The sequence below is a fragment of the Ranitomeya variabilis genome, chromosome 2 (genome assembly GCF_051348905.1).
Source record: "Ranitomeya variabilis isolate aRanVar5 chromosome 2, aRanVar5.hap1, whole genome shotgun sequence".
Lineage (NCBI taxonomy): Eukaryota > Metazoa > Chordata > Amphibia > Anura > Dendrobatidae > Ranitomeya > Ranitomeya variabilis.
In genome coordinates, this window is record NC_135233.1 from 532,000,480 (window position 1) to 532,018,597 (window position 18,118).

An 18,118-nucleotide genomic window follows, 5' to 3' on the forward strand; every position below is an offset into this window, starting at 1 on the left:
AATGACCTGCAGGTGCAATCACACTATCTCAAAGCACACTATCACAAAGCTGCTTACAGACATCACAAACAAATCCTAACACTTGCCTTGGGGGCTTTCCAGCTTGCCGAACTCCTTGCCCAGCCGATTTCAGGCACAATGGAGGATTGCACACTTCACTGCAGGTGAGTCACATAAACACATTTGTAAACATGCACTGCCTATTCAATTGCACACTTGTTCCGTTTATACTCCGCCGACACACAAAAATGATACACCATTTCAAAGGTCAAATGACCTGCAGGTGGCATTTGCCTTGGGGTCTTTCCAGCTTGCCAAAGTGCTTGCCCAGCCTATTTCAGGCAAATTCGAGGATTGCACACTTCACTGCAGGTGAGTCACATATGCAAATACATTTGTAAACATGCACTGCTTTTTCAGTGATTACTTCACCCCACACACACAAATGGTGAGTCACATATGCAAACACATTTGTAAAAATGCACTGCTTTTTCAGTGATTACTTCGCTCCCCACACACAAATAATACACCATTTAAAAGGTAAACTTGCCCCTTTCAGCAAGAAAAGACACAAACAAATCACACATTCATTATTTGATCAATAAATACAGTTTAAACATTCATTTTCAGAAACCTGCAGAAAAAAAACAATAACCTGCAGGTGGCACCACAACCTCAAGACATTTTTTTTGCCTCTACTTATCAAACCAATTTATTGTATTACCAATCTACACATATAAATACCTCTCTGTGTTCATCTCATTAAATACATTAACATTTGACCAGCTTGATTTTCCTGAAATTGCCTGTGCCCCCGACAACCAACGTGTGAAAATTTTGCACGGGCCAACTAGTGTAAATGTATTATTAATTGAAATCTATAGTCGAAACGCTGCCCTATGTCAGGGACACTACTACGGATGTCCTTACAAAGGTAAATGGTATGTATCTGGAACCAAACATGATGCTGGTTACGATTGATAGTGAATTGTAAACATCTGTAAATGTCTTGCTCCATGCCTCATTGGCACACTTTTCTCCAGTCATTAAAGCCAACCCAGTTGGTCAGTTCCTAAGAGCTCGACATATTTGTTCGACTAATGCTAGATTCGAACACCAATCTACCATTTTAAAAAAGAGATTCGAATCTAGGGGTTACAGTAGGATAAATATAAAATGTGGGTATAGGAGAGCCAAAGTAATACCACGCGATGAATTACTTTTACATTTACAAAAAAAATAACAAAAAGAGTATGGATACTAATTTCATATCTACCTCCAATTGCCATTATGAGTCTATTCGTACAATTCTAAGAAGCCACAGGTTCATTCTCCAAACGAACAACGTGTTGGCTAAGAATTTAACATGAGCTCCAAGGATAACACCCAATAGGGGTAGCAAACCTGAAGGACTGCCTAGTACACAGTCACTATGTGGCCAAAACCACCATTCCATTTGGCACCAGGGGCCCAATATTGGGTTTCTATCCTTGCGGTAATTGCCTAGCATGTACTAATATGGTAAGATCTATGTCTTTCCTTCCATCGGATGGAGTACAGGAGTATCAGATCAAACACCACATTACATCCAACACTGCACTTGTCGTGTATTACGCCACTTGCCCCTGCAAGATATATGTGGGGTTAACCTCATTCGAGTTAAAAATCCAAATTAGAAAGCAGGTACATTGTGGTTGTGAAAGGGGTCAGACCTGTCTCTGTTAAAAACCCTGCCTGAACATTTTAAGCTATTCCATGGATGGCATTGATAGGGTCAATTGTGGCACTAGAGGGGGAAATGCCAAGCAGATATTTGCCCAACGAGAATGCCGTTGGATTTCCCTACTAAATACGATAGTTTTGCCCTTTCTATAGAATAAGTCTTGCTTTATGTGACTCTGTCCCATAAGACCAATATGTTGACTTAACAACTTTTTTACTCCTTGTAATTTCCAAATTTTTATTTTTATTTCTTGTGTGTCTTGTTTCTCTTTTTAGCATTACCATTACAGTCTTTGATGGTTCACGCTTGTCACAGTGAGTAATGTCTTTCTTCCTCTTGTTTTTGGAATATTCCCCAGAAGACCATGGTGATCATCTATAAATGAAGGCCACAAAAACCGAAACATTCTCTTTTATGCTGCATCAACCTGTGTGTCATGACTCTCTTGTCGGGTGTCCCGGGGCCAGGAGCTCCTTCCTTGTCCCTAACAGTAGGGGGCGCCCTAGCTCGCCCTGTTCCCCAGATTACTTCTGATGGTGAAGACACTGTGACCACAATACCTTGCGTTAGCTCCTGAATGCACACTCAGTCTGTACCCTTTCCCCACCCAGGGAAGAGCGGAGTAGTAGTGTACCATAATACACCAACTAGACTAACAAGGTAGTACAAACAGGGATAACGAAAAATACCAATCTTACAAGTATACTCGCACAAACAACAGAGTAATGCACTGGGGCATGGAGGATGGGGTTAAACCTAAGAAGGAGAAGAAGGGGAGCTATCACACACAAAATCTAGCAACAATGACAGATAAATCCACCAATGGCCTTCTCAAATAACAACCAATAACCGCCTGCCATGCAGCAAAAGCTATCCTCTGAGTGCTAGCCAGGACCCTTATTATATAGTAGATGAGAGAGGTTAACAGTGAACAGCTGAGCCTTAATGCAGGAAAGCTTCCAGGAGCTTTCAATTGAGATTAACCCTTGCACTGCTAAAAGAAACCTGCACCATTTAACATGAAGGCGAAGTGCTTCTAATCAGTGCAGGAGTAGGAGAAATTAGACACTGCAGTCTTCTAGATCCTTTCTGCCGTGGTAAAGCCGTGACAGTATCTCCCCTTCTACAAAGGACCTCAGAATCAGGTTTATCAGGGTGTGTGAGGACCTATTGCCATATATTAGTGCTTCTTACAAAATTAGAATACCATCAAAAAGTTAATTTATTTCAGTTCTTCAATACAAAAAGCGAAACTCATATATTATATAGAGCCATTACAAACTGAGTGATCTATTAATCTTGATGATTATGGCTTACAGCCAAAGAAAACCCAAAAGTCATTATCTCAGTGAATTAGAATAATTAACCAAAAACACCTGCAAAGGCTTCCTAAGCAGTTAAGAAAGTCCCTTAGTCTGTTTCAGTAGGCTCCAAAATCATGGGGAAGATGCTGACTTGATAGATGTCCAGAAGGCAGTCATTGACAAACTCCACAAGGAGGGTAACCCACAAAAGATCATTGCTAAAGAAGCTGGCTGTTCACAGAATGCTGTATCCAAGAATATTAATGGAAAGTTGAGTGGAAGGAAAAAGTATACGAGAAAAAGGTGCACAAGCAACTGGGATAACCACAGCCTTGAAATGATTGTTAACCCCTTAATCCCATATGACGTGCTATCCCGTCAAGATGACCTGGGACTTAATTCCCAGTGACGGGATAGTACGTCATATGCGATCGGCCGCGCTCACGGGGGAGCGCGGCCGATCACGGCCGGGTGTCAGCTGCCTATCGCAGCTGACATCCGGCACATTAACCCCCAGCACACCGCGATCAAACATGATCGTGGTGTACCGGCGGTACAGAGAAGCATCGCGCAGGGAGGGGGCTCCCTGCGTGCTTCCCTGAGACGATCGGTACAAGGCGATGTACTCACCTTGTACAGAGCATCTCCTCCCTGCAGTCCCCGGATCCAAAATGGCCGCGGGGCTGCATCCGGGTCCTGCAGGGAGTACTTCCGGGTCCGGAGCAGGCTGCAGAGCAGTCTGCTCCGATGAAAGTACGATCGCCGATCTGACAGAGTGCTGTGCAAACTGTCAGATCGGCGATCTGTGATGTCCCCCCCGGGACAAAGTAAAAAAGTAAAAAAAAAAATTTCCACATGTGTAAAAAAAAAGATTAAAAAAAAATTCCTAAATAAAGAAAAAAAATATATTATTCCCATAAATACATTTCTTTATCTAAAAAAAACAAAAAAAACCCAATAAACGTACACATATTTAGTATTGCCGCGTCCGTAATGACCCAACCTATAAAACTGTCCCACTAGTTAACCCCTTCAGTGAACACCGTAAGAAAAAAACAAAAAAACAACGCTTTATTATCATACCGCCGAACAAAAAGTGGAATAACACGCGATCAAAAAGACGGATATAAATAACCTTGGTACCGCTGAAAATGTCATCTTGTCACACAAAAAACGAGCCGCCATACAGCATCATAAGCAAAAAAATAAAAAAAGTTATAGTCCTCAGAATAAAGCAATGCCAAAATAATTATTTTTTCTATAAAATAGTTTTTATCGTATAAAAGCGCCAAAACATAAAAAAAATGATATAAATGAGGTATCGCTGTAATCATACTGACCCGAAGAATAAAACTGCTTTATCAATTTTACCAAACATGGAACGGTATAAATGCCTCCCCCAAAAGAAATTCATGAATAGCTGGTTTTTGGTCATTCTGCCTCACAAAAATCGGAATAAAAAGTGATCAAAAACTGTCACGTGTCCGAAAATGTTACCAATAAAAACGTCAACTCGTCCCGCAAAAAACAAGACCTCACATGACTCTGTGGACCAAAATATGAAAAAATTATAGCTCTCAAAATGTGGTTCATTCAGTGTGTGACGGCTGCCAATCATAAAAATAGGCTAAAAAACCCGCTATAAAAGTAAATCAAACCCCCCTTCATCAACCCCTTAGTTAGCGAAAAATAAAAAAAATTAAAAAATGTATTTATTTCCATTTTCCCATTAGGGTTAGGGTTAGGGCTAGGGTTAGGGCTAGGGTTAGGGTTAGGGCTAGGGTTAGGGCTAGGGTTAGGGTTAGAGCTAGGGTTAGGGCTAGCGTTGGGGCTAGGGTTGGAGCTAAAGTTAGGGTTGGGGCTAAAGTTAGGGTTAGGGTTGGGGCTAAAGTTAGGGTTAGGGTTTGGATTACATTTACGGTTGGGATTAAGGTTGGGATTAGAGTTAGGGGTGTGTCAGGGTTAGGGGTGTGGTTAGGGTTACCGTTGGGATTAGGGTTAGGGGTGTGTTTGGATTAGGGTTTCCAGGTAGAATTGGAGAGTTTCCACTGTTTAGGCACATCAGGGGCTCTCCAAATGCGACATGGCGTCCGATCTCAATTCCAGCCAATTCTGCGTTGAAAAAGTAAAACAGTTCTCCTTCCCTTCCGCGCTCTCCCGTGCGCCCAAACAGGGGTTTACCCCAACATATGGGGTATCAGCGTACTCGGGACAAATTGGACAACAACTTTTAGGGTCGAAGTTCCCTTGTTATCCTTGGGAAAATAAAAATTTGGGGGGCTAAAAATCATTTTTGTGGGAAAAAAAAGGATTTTTTATTTTCACGGCTCTGCGTTGTAAACTGTAGTGAAACACTTGGGGGTTCAAAGTTCTCACAACACATCTAGATAAGTTCCTTGGGAGGTCTAGTTTCCAATATGGGGTCACTTGTGGGGGGGTTGTACTGTTTGGGTACATCAGGGGCTCTGCAAATGCAACGTGACGCCTGCAGACCAATCCATCTAAGTCTGCATTCCAAATGGCGCTCCTTCCCTTCCGAGCTCTGCCATGCGCCCAAACAGTGGTTCCTCCCACATATGGGGTATCAGCATACTCAGGACAAATTGGACAACAACTTTTAGGGTCAAAATTATCCTGTTACCCTTGTGAAAATACAAAACTGGGGGCTAAAAAATCATTTTTCTGAAAAAAAAAAATAATTTTTATTTTCACGGCTCTGCGTTATAAACTGTAGTGAAACACTTGGGGGTTCAAAGCTTTCAAAACACATCTAGATAAGTTCCTTAGGGGGTCTACTTTCCAAAATGGTGTCACTTGTGGGGGGTTTTAATGTTTAGGCACATCAGGGGCTCTCCAAACGTGACATGGTGTCCCATCTCAATTCCAGTCAATTTTGCATTGAAAAGTCAAACGGCGCTCCTTCCCTTCCGAGCTCTCCCATGCGCCCAAACAGTGCTTTACCCCCACATATGAGGTATCAGCGTATTCAGAACAAATTGCACAACAACTTTTAGGGTCCAATTTCTTCTCTTACCCTTGGCAAAATAAAAAATTGGGGGAGAAAATATCATTTTTGTGAAAAAATATGATTTTTTATTTTTACGGCTCTGCATTATAAACTTCTGTGAAGCACTTGTTGGGTCAAAGTGCTCACCACACATCTAGATAAGTTTCTTAAGGGGTCTACTTTCCAAAATGGTGTCACTTGTGGGGGGTTTCAATGTTTAGGCATATGAGAGGCTCTCCAAACGCAACATAGCGTCCCATCTCAATTCCAGTCAATTTTGCATTGAAAAGTCAAATGGCGCTCCTTCCCTTCCGAGCTCTGCCATGCGCCCAAACAATGGTTTACACCCACATATCAGGTATCAGCGCACTCAGGACAAATTGTACAACAATTTTTGTGGTCCAATTTCTTCTCTTATCCTTGGGAAAATAAAAAATTGGGGGAGAAAATATCATTTTTGTGAAAAAATATGATTTTTTATTTTTACGGCTCTGCATTATAAACTGCTGTGAAGCACTTGGTGGGTCAAAGTGCTCACCACACATCTAGATAAGTTCCTTAGGGGGTCTACTTTCCAAAATGGTGTCACTTGTGGGGGGTTTCCATGTTTAGGCACATCAGGGGCTCTCCAAACGCAACATGGCGTCCCATCTCAATTCCAGTCAATTTTGAATTGAAAAGTAAAATGGCGCTCCTTTCCTTCCGAGCTCTGCCATGCGCCCAAACAGTGGTTTACCCCCACATATGGGGTATAAGCATACTCAGGACAGATTGTACAACAACTTTTGGGGTCCATTTTCTCCTGTTATCCTTGGTAAAATAAAACAAATTGGAGCTGAAATAAATTTTTGGTGAAAAAAAGTTAAATGTTCATTTTTATTTAAACATTCCAAAAATTCCTGTGAAACACCTGAAGGGTTAATAAACTTCTTGAATGTGGTTTTGAGCACCTTGAGGGGTGCAGTTTTTAGAATGGTGTCACACTTGGTTATTTTCTATCATATAGACCCCTCAAAATGACTTTAAATGAGATGTGGTCCCTAAAAAAAAATGGTGTTGTAAAAATGAGAAATTGCTGGTCAACTTTTAACCCTTATAACTCCCTAACAAAAAAAGATTTTGGTTCCGAAATTGTGCTGATGTAAAGTAGACATGTGGGAAATGTTACTTATTAAGTATTTTGCATGACATATCTCTGTGATTTAAGGGCATAAAAATTCAAATTTGGAAAATTGCGAAATGTTCTAAATTTTCGCCAAATTTCCGTTTTTTTCACAAATAAACGCAAGTTATATCAAATAAATTTTACCACTAACATGAAGTACAATATGTCTCGAGAAAACAAAGTCAGAATCACCAAGATCCGTTGAAGCGTTCCAGAGTTATAACCTCATAAAGGGACAGTGGTCAGAATTGTAAAAATTGGCCCGGTCATTAACGTGCAAACCACCCTCGAGGCTTAAGGGGTTAAGAAAAGGTAATTCAAAAATTTGGGGGAGATTTACAAGGAGCAGTCTGTTGCTGGAGTCATTTATTCAAGAGCCACCACACACAGACCTATCCAGGACATGGGCTACAAGTGTTGCATTCCTTGTGTCAAGCCACTCATGACCAATACACAACGCCAGAAGTGTCTTACCTGGGCCAAGGAGAAAAAGAACTGGACTGTTGCTCAGTGGTCCAAGGTGTTGGTTTCAGATGAAAGTAAATTCTGCATTTCATTTGAAAATCAAGGTCCCAGAGTCTGCAGGAAGAGTGGAGAGGCACACAATCCAAGCTGCTTGAGGTCTAGTGTGAAGTTTCCACAATCAGTGATGGTTTGGGGAGCCATGTCATCTACTGGTGTAGGTCCACTGTGTTTCATCAAGACCAAAGCCAGCGCAGCCGTCTACCAGTAAATTTTAGAGCACTTGATGCTTCCCTCTGCCGACAAGCTTTTTGGAGATGGAAATGTCATTCTCCAGCAGGATTTGGCACCTGTCCACACTGCCCAAAGTACCAATACCTGGTTTAACAGTATCAACGTGCTTGATTGGCCAGCAAACACACCTGACCTTAACCCCATAGAGAATCTATGGGGTATTGTCAAGAGGAAGATGAGAGACATCAGACCCAACAAGGCAGACGAGCTGAAGGCTGCTATCAAAGCAACCTGGGCTTCCATAACAGATCATCAGTGCCACAGGTTGAACGCTTCCATGCCACACTGCATTGATGCAGTAATTGATGTAAAAGGAGCCCCAACCAAGTATTGAGTGCTATTACTGAACATACATTTCAGTAGGCCAACATTTCAGATTTTAAAATCATTTTTCAAGCTTGTGTTATAAAGTATTCTAATTTACTGAGAAAATGACTTTTGGATTTTCATTGGCTGAAAGCCATAATCATCAATAAACACTTGAAATAGATCACTCTGTGTGTAATGACTCTATATATGAGTTTCACTTTTTGTATTGAAGAACTGAAATAAATTAACTTTTTGATGATATTCTAATTTTGTGACAAGATCTTGTGTGGGTGTTTGTGCGCCGGGAGATAAAAGGGGGATGGAGTGTATCTTTACAAGGGGTGTTCATTAAAGATTTCCCCTGAACCACTTCCTGTGGACTGAGAGCAATGAAACTCAACACAGTTATTAGTCCTGCTCTAGTTAGTTGCCACTAGGGACACACACTTCTCCCATCTCTTTAAGCAACTGTAAACGCCTCGCTTGTAGAAGTCGACAGGAGTCTCATCATCTGGAAAAAGCTTGCCCTTCAAAAATAACTTCATTGTTGGAAAGAGGTGGAAGTCTGATGATGCAATGTCGGGTGAATAATGGGAATGCAGAAGAATTTCAAAGCCACAGGACTATGCTTCCATTTGGGCAACATGTGAGTTGTGAGCTGGTGCATTGTCTTGCAGAAGGCGGACACCTTTGCTGAGCATGCCTCGTCTCTTGGTTTTGATGGCCTTCCGCAGTTTCCGCAGCAGTGAAGCATAGTATGCCCCAGGGATCATGGTACCCTTTGCTATTAAATCCATCAATACTACTCCGTGCTGGTCCCAAAATACTGTGAGCATGACCTTGCCTGACGAGGGTTGGGCATGTGCCTTCTTTGGAGGTGGTGAGTCATGATGCTTCCATTGCACGACTGGACTTTAATCTCGGGATCATAGTGATGGACCCAGCTTTCATCCTCTCTTATCAGTCTGTTGAAAAAGTCCTCCTGGTTTCCATGGCACATCATCAATAGAGTCTGAGAGCATTCAACTTGTTCCTGCTTCTGGAAAGGTATGCGCAGACGGGGAATCCAGGGAGTGTATACCTTATGCTTGTGAAGATTGTCTTGGATGATTGTTTCCATGGACCCCACACTAATCTTGACATTTTGGGCTAGGTGGCAAATGGTTTCGCTGAGATTTTCAAAAATGGTGACCTCCACTTGCTCGATGGTGTGTTCATCAGTAACAGAGTGGGGTCGCCCTGGAATTGGAGCTGTTGGCACCGAAGTCTGACCACATTTGAATTGACGATGCCAGTTCTTGACTACATCATATGATGGGGAATCATCACCATAAACCTCTTTCATCTCATCGAACGAGTCCTTTGGTGTGCGGCCTTTCAAGTAAAGGAACTTGATGACTGCTCTGTATTCCACTGGGTCAATTATCAAACCTCACACCACTTCAACACCTGTAAAATCAGTTCTGAGTAGAAATTGGCACGTAACTTTTAGAGATTTATATAATTGCACGTGCAGTTTCAGGGTCCTGTGAAAAATAGAAGTGTGTCAGGGGAAATCTTTAACGAACTCCCCTCGTATTTGATATTTTTCTATAATATGCTGTGTGACATTATGGGTGTATTGCACTACTTCCATTGCTCCCACAATGTGTGTTCTTTGCACATTCTAAGGTTGTTAAATATAACTTTTAGATTTATGCAACTCTCAATGTGTATTGATTATTTCTTCTGCTATGGATGGTTTCCAATAAACAGTCAGACTTAATATATTATTATGTTTTTCCTTCTTTATTCTTTTCTCCTTCATGCTATTGTCTCCATGAAGTATACATCTGCATTTGTTACTTTCTCTTTACTGTTTCACTTACACCTATTAGGGATTGAATTTCTCTGGCATGTTCCAGATTTCTTGTCCCTTTTTTCCCCCTAACAATGCTCTATCAATGTTAACTCCTGCTCCTTAATATGATTCTCCCTGTTGAGGCCTGCTGACGGCCGCACAAATGGCTGCTTAGGCAATGTGCACAGGTCAAGATTTCTTGCAGAAATTTCCTGAACAAAACCGGACATTTTCTGCAAGAAATCCGCATGCGGATTTTTCGCGTTTGTCTCGCTTTTTTTTTGCGGATTTTTTGCGGATTTTTCCGGAGGTTCTGGGATGCAATAATAATAGTGGTAAATCCGCAAAAAATCCGCAAAATTAATGAACATGCTGCATTTTTTTCCGCAATGCGTTTTTTTTGCAGAAAAAACACAACATATGCACAAAAATTGCGGAATGCATTCTAAATGATGGGATGCATATATATGCGTCTTTTATGCGTTTTTATAGGGGGTTTTTTTTAGTGAAAAAACTTGAAAAAAACTTGAAAAATCTGCAACGTGTGCACACAGCCTCACTGCGGATTTCTTAAACATGGTCATCAATGTGCTCTGTCACCTAAGGCTAAGTGCACACATTGCAGAATTTCTGCGGCAATTTCCGTGGCAATTCCGCAACTCCTGCCGCGGGTATATCGCATGCATATTCCCACTAAACACTAGCGTTTTGCAAGCGTTTTTAGCTTGCAGAATGCTATCATTTTCCAAGCGATCTGTAGCATCGCTTGGAAAACTGATTGACAGGTTGGTCACACTTGTCAAACATAGTGTTTGACAAGTGTGACCAACTTTTTACTATTGATGCTGCCTTTGCATTTTCGCAATGCATGATTGGGAACGGAAGCATCGCGAGGTGCGGGAAGACGGTCGGGGACGCCGGAAGGTGAGAATAATATGATTTTTTTATTTTTATTCTTTTTTTTAAACAATTATATGGTTCCCAGGGCCTGGAGGAGAGTCTCCTCTCCTCCACCCTGGGTACCAACTGCACATGATCCGCTTACTTTCTGCATGGAGGGCATAGCCCCATGCGGAAAGTAAGCGGACCAATGCATTCCTATGTGTGCGGAATCACCGCGATTCCGCACAAAGAATGAACATGCTGCGTTTTTCCGGAATGCGATTCTGCCGCGGAAAAAAACGCAACATGTGCACAAAAATTGCGGATTGCATTCTAACAATAGGATGCTTAATGTATGCGTTTTTTCGCAGTTTTATCGTGTTTTTATAGCGAAAAACAGTGAAAAAAATGTGAAAAATCCTGAACGTGTGCACACAGCCTTATAGGTCCATCCGATCATCTATGGGGCAATGCGGATGCGTGTATATGACGTCACAGTGAAAACACAGTAGTTTGACAATAAATGGATTGACCCAACCACTAACCATGAGTGGAGAAAAAGTTTTGGTGTTATTATTCATACTCTCTGAAAAAAAGCCAAGAAAGCAAAAATTCTGCCGGGGTATGTAAACTTTTGAGCACAACTGTAGGTGTTTTGCACAATGAGAGCTGTTTGATATGCTGGATCTATTTGCTTCCCTCCATTATTACTCCTCCTTATTTTACATATTTGTAATTAATAGTAACTATTTCTAAGTGAGTGTTTAAATACCGGTAAATGTTTTTTTTAAATTTCATTGGTGGTTAATGGCTACTCCATTTTTTCTTTGTTTTGTTCATATATTGTACATAGCAGTGTATTTCTGTCAGTATAATCTGCCTATGGAGTCAGAGCCTGCAATACAGATAGAGTACAGAAAAGTATCTCCATGACATCAGAGATTGTGGCTTAGTAGCTTAAGTATCTGCCTGTAATGTTAAGGTTGTGGGTTTGAGACCTTGGGAGACTCACTGGAAAAAAAATGACATTTTGTAATTGCTTACTCTTTTTACTACTTTTATAGGAATAAGAAAAACTTTTTCTTCACAACTGTATACAGGGACCATAGAAATACATTGTTATATCTACAATGTATCTCTGTGGACATGTATAACCTGCTTCTAGGTTATGCAATAGGGGTCAAGATTACCAAATTCTCCTAACTACATCATTATAAGCTGTGGCTCATTGGTACAGCTAATTTAATTTATGCACTGAACAAAGAGATGTCACCCCACCCCAGAGGAGGACGAGCTACAGAGTGATAAAGACCTTGGAGAGGTGAGTATAGAAGTCGGGAAAAAAGATGTCACGTGAAAGGATGCGGGATGGAGTTCTCAAAGCGGGACAGTCCTGCTGAATCCAGGAAGGTTAGTAGTTTTGCTGTAGGCTATTCACTTATTCCTTAGTGCCATAAAAAAGCGGCGCCGAGGAATAAGGCTTCTTAATGAGCACTGTTATAAAGTATATCTGTGGTCACTAAGGGGTTGAGGATATGTATACCCTGAGCCTGTTAGCTGACATTTTAGAGCGGAAACTGAGGTGACGTTCGAAGTCTTTGAGGATTTGGAGAATTCTCCCAAAACTTCTCACAAACTCAGTGTTGGCAAATCCTAAGGGTATGTGAACACATGTATGAACTCACATTTTTCAGGAAGAAAGTCTCCTCAAGAATGGACCGGTTTGTTTCACATCTGGCTAAAAGAGGCTCAAAAGACTGAACATGTACAAAGCAAGTCATTTTACAAGGAATTGCTCACAGTCATTGTTTCCGCTTATTTTGGAGCTGGTTATGGAGCAGACGGGCAAAAAAAAAAGACTTTTGGTGTACAAACCTTCAGGCTACATTCCCACAATGAGCTTTTGAAGCTGCAGATTTTTTCTGCCCCATTTCAGTTAATTTTTTTACTGTAGATTTTTAGTGCATTTTTTACATGCATTTTTATTGCTGCAATTTTTGTCTCTTGTTGGTTTGTCACGTTTTTAATAAAGCTGCTTTGTTTTTTAAACTTCCTGGTACTTGGCTTTGACAAAACTTTATTGATACAGTCCTGTGCAGATGACATGGATTTTTAATAGGTTTCCTCAACAGAAACACACTAGAGCAGGGGTCCCCAACCTGTAGCTTGGGAGCCACATGTGGCTCGTGGTCCCATGAATTGTGGCTCGCGGCTGTCTCTCAGCTTGGTGCATTAGCTCCAGGTCTAACAAACAGGTATGAAGAGCACATCTGGAAATGGTGAATTTTGTGAGCAGCCCTGCACAGAAGAGCAGATCTGGATGCACATTTACTGGTCTTAGGGGTTTTGATATAATTGAAGTATGGTACACTAGAGACAGGACCTGTTAGAGGAGATGTTTGAAGCCGGATGTGACAGTGTCTTGTCAGTGCTTTATAGGAGACTAATGAATGGGGGGATCTTTGTATACTGCTTTGGGGTGACTGATTTTTGTGGAAAAGCTTTACCATAATGCCTGTAATGGGGGCTTTTGGTTGCCACTATTGTGGGGGGGGGGGGGGGGGGCGGAAGCTGAATGTGGCTCACGACCCTCTCTCAAGGCTGGATGTGGCTCATGACCCTCTCTCAGAGCGAAATGTAGCTCTCAAGGTCAGAAACGTTGGGGACCTCTGCACTAGAGGCTCATTTGCGTTTTCTACCTGCATCTAATGTGAGCCCCCTGCAGAAACACACAGAAATATGGCAGGGGTCTCATGTCCACATATACCCTTACCCCCATTTTATTTTTCCTATGTTACTGGGGAGAAAATCTTGAGGTAATGGTAACCGGTGAGCTATTAATAGACTAACCGGCTTTGACCAATGGTTGTGCGCCCTTTTATTGACAAATTTTGATTGGCTGATATCGGTTTTGGCTGTATTTTTCCGAGATATAACCCCGTGTCAAGCCCCAGTCACCTCAGTTTGCGGGCGCAAGAAGAAAGAAGAGAACCTACGTGGGATGGAGAAACTATTCCAAGAACTATTGGCCAGGGCCGGCGGCGAGGATGGAGTGGACTGGCTGAGGAGCGGCTTAGCTATGAAACCTATTACAGCAGCTCCCGAAGCCGTCCCTCCTCGACAAGCAGCAGAAGTCCTTACCCCTCCTCCGTCTGATGAGCCGCAGGTTCCGCAGGAAGCCGTCTCCGGGACCAGGCTTAGAAGACAGAAGAAACGCTTCTCTCCCTCTGCTTCCCCTTCCGGGTACAGGCGTGGCGCTGGTGACGCGGCCGCAAACCCCCGATGCCACTCAGCGGCTAAATCCCGCAGTCCAGCGCGAGACTTCGGCCGCCGTCATCAAGAGGCGGCCGCGACGTCATCAAGAGCTGCCAGGAATGCCGGTGAGGGTCGCGGCCATAAAAGCACCGCGGTGCCCTCATCTTCTGGCTCCCAGGCGGCTTTGGCAGCAACAGCTGGAAGCGCCAGATCGGTCCCACTGCTTCCCCACCAATCCTCAGATGAAGATGAAGACTTGCAGCCAAGACCAGCTGCGCATTTGCGTTCGCCCACTCCTGAGGGCTTGAGCGCAGGTGCTGCAGGAACCGGACCACACGACGAGCGACATGGTGAGAGATTTCATGTTCCAATGTCTGTCCCACATGAGCATCTCAAAGACTTAGTTAAGCATATTGTAGCTGAGGCCTTGGGTGGAGTTGTTAACCCCTCCCCAGCTGTAGCCTCCCTTATGCCTGAGAGTCCTTTACTTAGTTCGACTCCTGTTAACCCATTTAAGGAAGCTCTGACTTGTGAGCTGTCCCCCCTGGGCTTTCATTTGAGCTCCTCTGTTAAGGAGCTCATTTGGAATCACCAGTATGTCGACCTCTTTTCATTACTCCCACGTAGGGACCAGACGCTTAAATCAGATAAGAAAGATGACAGGTGTGAATCAGAGGATATGAAAAGGAATATTAAATCCTTTAATAATTGGCTTCAGGCCTTCGCTATATATGCAGCTGTGTTGGGCGAAAAATTGCCTAACCTCTGCAGTAGCCTTTTCCAGCACGTGGATATTATTCTAGAGGCATATAGGAACTTTGGTGGGTCTGCATGGATTAATTATGATGAGGCATTTAGACATAAATTGTCAGTCCACCCTGATGTCCACTGGGGTTCCAAAGACGTTGGTCTTTGGATCAACCTCATGCTTCCTATGAGGCATTCCACCTCTAGACAGCAGACTAATACCCTTCCCAAAAAAGGTGTATGTTTTGCCTTTAATTAGTCCTTTTGCAAATGGAATGACAGATGTAGGTTCAGGCATGAGTGTTTCTTCTGTGGGAACCCTCACCCTATGGCCAAATGCTTCAAGAAGCAGGCAGCTTATCAATCTGCCATTAAAGATCCTAATGGAAAAAGCTCGGACTCCAGTGAGCCTGCAAAACATGGTATTCTGGTTAAACAGGTACCCAGACATGGAGAGCAGTAAGCTTCTATTTGAGGGTTTTTCTTTTGGTTTTCGTGTTCTTCAATTTAAGGGGATTGGTTGTCTTATTGTTAAAAATCTACCTTCCTTATCCGATTTTCCCGAAATTGCTAGACAAAAAATCTTCAGCGAAATAGAGCTAGGCAGGGTTGCTGGCCCATTTTCTTCTCCTCCGTTTATCAATTTTCGCATTTCTCCCCTGAGTATTGTGCCCAAAAAGGAATCTGGTTCGTTTTGCCTGATTCACCACCTGTCATACCCTCAGGGCCAATCATTGAATGATGAGGTGGACAAGACATTATGCTCTGTCACCTATTCTTCCTTTGATGGTGCCTTAGAGATGTTACGGAAATTTGGCCCTAAAGCCTTGATGGCTAAGTCTGACATCAAGTCTGCTTTTAGATTGTTACCTGTCCATCCAGAGGGTTTTAATTCACTTGGTTTTTATTTTGATGGGTGTTTTTTCTTTGACAAATGTTTGCCTATGGGCTTTTCTTTATCGTGTTTTTATTTTTAGACTTTTTCCTGTTTTTTACATTGGGTTTTGGAATCCAGTTCCAGGGACGTCGGGATTCTCCATTATCAAGATGACTTCCTGTTTGTCGGCCCCTCTCATTCGACAGCCTGTGAAGACACTTTATCTACTTTTTTACGCTTATGCGCTCACTTTGGTGTCCCGATTGCGCATGAAAAGACGGTTGGTCCATCTCAACGAATCGAATTTTTGGGTATTACCATTGATTCGTTAAAGATGGAGTCTATCCTTCCTGAGGATAAAATCGCTAAGCTGTGCAGTTCACTCTCCAATTTTCTGTCCCAGTCCAAAACTACACTCAGAGAGCTGCAAGCCTTGCTGGGTCTGTTGAATTTTGCCCTGCGGGTTATTCCTATCGGCCGTGTTTTTTCTAGGAGCTTGTATGAAGCTACTAAAGGTTTTTCCTCTCCCAATTCTCATATTAGAATCCGCTCTGACTTAAAGGAGGATGCCAAAGTTTGGCTCTCCTTTCTGTCAGATTTTAATGGCAGATCAATAATCCAATCTCCTTTTGTATCAGCAGATTCCTTCCCTTTTGTTTTTTCGACGGATCTCTCCTCTGGGGTTAGCATTTTATTTTCATCACATTGGGTTTCCATTCAGTGGCACGATAGGTGGGTTTCTGAGAATATTAATACAAACTCGCTAGTCAGTGATCTTTTTTCAATTTTTGGGGGCATTTACTTGTGGGGTCACAAAATCAGAAATTCTAGAATTTTGCTTTCCTCTGTTAATCCTGGGGTGTTTTTTTCTCTCAACACTTTGTCTTCAAAAAACAGATACGCAGCTAGGATTTTGAGAATGCTAGTTTTGGAGTGCTTGAAACATACCATATGGCTGAAAGCGAAATCAAGTGTCAGTGAGTTTCAATTTTTATCGGACCTTATTTTGAATCGTCAGTGGCTCGCTTTTTATCAACAGGTGCCATTGGCCGACAAGGATGCAACCCCTTGCCCTCCTTCGGTTTGGGATCTAATTCCAGACTAATCCCCTATTTTATACAGAATTCTCTGTCTAAAAGATCATGGGCTGACTACTCAGCAGCATGGAAGAAATGGACTGATTTTTCTGTACTTCACGGGTTCGATGCGATGGTTCCTGATCCTTTTTCGGCTCTGAAATTTGCGGATTCCTTGGTGGGAAAGAACCTGTCTTACTCTGCGATAGCAAAATGCTTTGCAGGAGTTTCTTTCTTTCTAAAATTGCATGGAGGAATTGCTTTAACCGAATTTTTTTCCAGTTAAGGAATTTCTTAAAGGGCTTAAACGGAATAAGTTTTTACCGGATACCAGACGCCCTATCTCACTTTCGTTAATAAAGAGCATTTCTTCTGCCCTGGTGCATGTCTGCCTCAATTCGGATGAAGCCGTTTTATTTAGATCGATATTTTGTCTTTCCTTTTTCGGGGCTCTTAGGGTTTCCTTGAAGAAATCCGAGCCCTCAGGGCTCGGGTATTTCTGATGTTAGAATGTATGATTTGTTTATTATTTTGTTTATAAGGAAATCCAAAACCGACCAGTTTGGTAGAGGTTCGGAGCTTTGCCTGAATTCGTTTTCTGATTCAAGCATCTGCCCGGTGTTTAATTTATCTAAATGGATTGGTATAAGGCCTGCTGTTCAGGGCCCTTTATTTATACATAGGGACGGGTCTCCAGTTACTTCTTTTCAGTTTGGTTTTATCTAAAGGTACCGTCACATTAAGCGACGCTGTAGCGATATCGACAACGATGCCGATCGCTGCAGCGTCGCTGTGTGGTCGCTGGAGAGCTGTCACACAGACAGCTCTCCAGCGACCAACGATGCCGAAGTCCTCAGGTAACCAGGGTAAACATCGGGTTACTAAGCGCAGGGCCGCGCTTAGTAACCCGATGTTTACCCTGGTTACCAGTGTAAATGTAAAAAAAACAAACACTACATACCGTACTTACATTGCCGTGTCTGTCGCGTCCCTCGCCTTCAGCTTCCCTGCACTGTGTAAGCGCCGGCCCTAAAGCACAGCGGTTACGTCACCGCTGTGCTTTGCTTTACGGCCGGCACTGACACATTCAGTGCAGGAAGCTCTGAGCAGCAGCGCGGACGCCGGGGGACGTGACAGACATCAGAGGGTGAGTATGTACTGTTTTTTTTTTACTTTT

General features: G+C 42.6%; 1 protein-coding gene across 2 annotated transcripts in view; it reads right to left on the bottom strand.

Moving 5' to 3' along the window:
• Positions 1–18,118, bottom strand: part of LOC143809692 (uncharacterized) — a 99,783-nt gene that overhangs the window by 42,722 nt on the left and 38,943 nt on the right. Inside the window, exon 1 of one of the 2 annotated variants that reach the window (XM_077292731.1) lies at positions 7,674–7,707. The exons of the other annotated variant lie outside the window; for it this stretch is intronic. The gene's annotated coding sequence lies outside the window, so the exon portion shown is untranslated. Of the gene's footprint in view, positions 1–7,673; positions 7,708–18,118 lie in introns of those variants that run through there. 2 annotated transcript variants of the gene reach the window in all.